The sequence below is a fragment of the Neophocaena asiaeorientalis genome, unplaced genomic scaffold (genome assembly GCF_003031525.2).
Source record: "Neophocaena asiaeorientalis asiaeorientalis breed wild unplaced genomic scaffold, Neophocaena_asiaeorientalis_V1.1 scaffold604, whole genome shotgun sequence".
Classification (NCBI taxonomy): domain Eukaryota; kingdom Metazoa; phylum Chordata; class Mammalia; order Artiodactyla; family Phocoenidae; genus Neophocaena; species Neophocaena asiaeorientalis.
Window position 1 is genome coordinate 388097 of NW_020172000.1, and position 3579 is coordinate 391675.

General features: G+C 41.7%; 1 non-coding gene across 1 annotated transcript; it reads right to left on the reverse strand.

The window, feature by feature from the left end:
* Positions 1 to 898: 898 nt before the first annotated feature.
* On the reverse strand, positions 899 to 971 carry TRNAE-CUC (transfer RNA glutamic acid (anticodon CUC)). Its single transcript has one exon. It is a non-coding gene; the product is annotated as a tRNA-Glu (tRNA).
* Between the last annotated feature and the right edge of the window lie 2608 nt (positions 972 to 3579).

A 3579-nucleotide genomic window follows, 5' to 3' on the forward strand; every position in this document is an offset into this window, starting at 1 on the left:
AGTCACAGGGGAGTGAACAAAAGCAGAAAGATTTTTCTAGAGGGTCCGTGAACTGAGAGAGGTAGATGTACAGTGTGAGTACCCTGTTTTTACTATTTGTAGCATGAGAGGTGGTATAGTTGGTGCTTTATAGGGAAAACTCAAGGCTTTCTGACCTTGGGAACAAGAAGATTGAGTCTGGAGCAACCATAACATTGGAAAGAGAGATCAGGGAACCAAGAAAGGAAACATCCAGAGAGTAGATCTTTATATCTCCTAATAACTCTGGCTGATGCTCCAGCCACACATGTGCAGAGTATACTCAAACTAATAAGAACTAATATTAAGAACTATTATATGAACTAATATATAAGCTCATTTGCTATATGAAAAAGAGTTTTCAGCTTGAACCCAGTGATCTTAATTGCCTACTAAAACAAAACACTCATCAGAGAAAAATAAAAGAACACAGAGTCTTCAGAATTTAGCTTTCATAATATCTTGGATACAATTCAAAATAATATGAAATTAGGGGAACTAGGAAAATGTGATTCCTTTTCAAGAGAAGAAGATAATCAGCTAGCATAACCCCCAAGATCTACCAATGATGAAATTAATAAACAAATATTTCAAAGCAGCCGTTATAATTATCCTCAACAGTGCAAAGCTGCACACTCACAAATAGCAAAAAGATAGTAAATCTTATCAAATCAATAGAAATGTTTTAAAAATGGAAATTGTAGAGTTAAAAAGTAATATTAGAGATTTAAAATCGTATTCTCTGGATTGACTTAATAGCACAATGGCACTGACAAAAGAGTCTGTGAACTCGAAGATACATTGATAGAAATTATATAATCTGAAGAACAAGTGGAAAGGACTTTTTTTGGGGGGGGGCATGCGGATTGTGGGATCTTAATTCCCTGACCAGCGATTGAACCTGGGCCCTCTGCAGTGAGAGCACAGAGTCCTAACCACTGGACCACCAGGGAATTCCCAGAAAGGATTTTAAGAAATGAACACAAGAGAATGGAAAGACAAATCACACTGGGAAGAGATATTTGCAAAAGATATATCTGATAAAGGACTATTATAAAAAATATACAAAGAAGTCTTACAACTCGACAATAAAAAATAAACAAGCCTGCAAAGAAGACATACAGATGGCCAACAGGCACATGAAAAGATGCTCAACATCGCTAATTATTAGAGAAATGCAAATCAAAACTACAATGAGGTATCATCTCACACCAGTCAGAATGGCCCTCATCAAAAAGTCTAAAAATAATAAATGCTAGAGAGGGTGTGGAGAAAAGAGGGAACCCTCCTACATTGTTGGCAGGAATGTAAATTCGTACAGCCACTGTGGAAAACAATATGGAGGTTCCTTAAAATACTAAAAATAGAGTTACCATATGATCCAGCAATCCCACTCCATAAGCGTGTGTGTGTGTGTATATATATATATATTCAGCTGTACACCTGAAACATTGTAAATCAACTAAACTTCCATTTAAAAAGTGAAAAAAAAATAAAACAACCCAAATAAAAAATGGGTCAAAGACCTTAACAGACACCTCACCAAAGATATACAGATGGCAAGTGAGCATATGAAAAGATGCTCCACATCATATGCCATGAGGGAAATGCAAATTTATACACAATGAAATACCACTAATACACACCAATTAGAAAGGTCAAAACCTGCACAAAGATGTTTATAGCAGCTTTATTCATAATAGCCCAAACTTAGAAGCAATCACAATGTCCTTCAGTAGGTGAATGGCACATCCAGAGTATGGAATATTATTCAGCACTAAAAAGAGAAGAGCTATCAGGCCATGAAAAGACGTGGAATAAACTTACATGCATATTACTAAGTGAAACAAGCCATCTGAAAAGGTTGTATGCTGTATGATTACAACTATAAGACATTCTGGAAAAGGGAAAACCATAGAGAAAGTAAAAAAATCAGTGGTTGCCAGGGTTAGGGGGGAAGGAGGGATGAATAGGCAGAGCATAGGACTTTTAGGGCAGTGACACTATTCTGTATGATACTAAATTGGTGTATACATGTCATTTTCCAAACCCCCTTGGTGCTGGAATATATAACACCAAGAGTGAACCCTAATATAAACTGTTTTTATCTAGTTCCTTTTTAAAATTAAAATAAACTGTGTACATCTATTATTTTCCCTAATTCAGTTAACAATTTTATTACTAATGTTTTGAATTCTTTATCCGGTAATTGTTTATTTCTGTTTCATTATTATTTTTCAGGGATTTTCTCTTGCTATTTCAATTGAGACCAATTCCTCTGCCTTTTTATTTTTGCTTCACTGTCTCTGCCTCTATAAATTTAGGTAAAACAGTTACTTGTTGTGGTTCTGAAGGGGTGACCTTATGTGGAATCATCCCTATACAGACTGTGTGTTCTCAGTGCCTTTGGTAGGAGAGCTGGATTTGATATGGATGCAAGTCACATCTTTCCTCAGGGTGTGCTGGCAGCTATCACCTTGGTAGTGGGTGGGGCTGGAGATGGAGGGACTAGAGCTGGAGGTGGGTGTGAGGTGGGTCTTCCCCTCTGCTCAGTGGCTGTCAGAACACTATCAGAGCTGGGGTCTGCTCCCAAGTTGCTGGAGTGTAAGCCTTAAGGGTCAGGCCCATGCTGGCTCTGTTCCCTTTAAGTGTGTTTTCCTCTCTCCCTGCACTGGGACCCTTGCCTCAGAGTGGGAAAGTCTGAAGCCACTGGGGCCCTTGTGGTCTCTTGGCTCATGTCAGCCACAGACAGAGGTCCAAACTATCTCTGATGTGCTGCCTACACAGGCACCCACAATTGTTTCCCTCACTCAGCTCAGGTGCAGCCTAGGATGCAAGTCCCCTTTGTCCCTCACAGCTAATCACTGCCTCCAGCCTCCATTGCCCCAGCAGGGCAGGTGGGTCTTGCATGGAATCTCAGCATGTATTGGGAGGTGAGCTGTGGTGGAATGGCTGCTATCAGAGATCTGGGCTGCTTCTTTTTTTAATATAGTCCACTACCTGCCTTCTAAGGAAGGCAGGTCAGATTAACCACAGCAGGTTTTTTTTGGGGTTTTTTTGGCTGCATTGGGTCTTCATTGCTGCGCGTGGGCTTTATCTAGTTGTGGCGAGCGGGGGCTACTCTTTGTTGCTGTGCGCGGGCTTCTCATTGCAGTGGCTTCTCTTGTTGTGGAGCACGGGCTCTAGGCACGTGGGCTTCAGTAGTTGTGGTTCGCGGGCTCTAGAGCGCAGACTCAGTAGTTGTGGCACACGGGCTTAGTTGCTCCACGGCATGTGGGATCTTCCTGGACCAGGGATCGAACCCATGTCCACTACATTGGCAGGCAGATTCTTAGCACTGCATCACCAGGGAAGTCTCAGAGATCTGGGCTGCTTCTGATGCACTGCTTGAGTAAGTGCCAACAGTGGCTGCTGCCGCACCACCCTGACTCCGCCATGGAACCAGGTCACCTCTGCATTCCAGATCCAGTGGGTTTTCTTAGTTGTAGCCACCCAAGATCTAGTGCACTCATGCTGTGACATGGAGTGAGCAGGGCCGGAGTCTTTGCTTGGCTTGGGCTG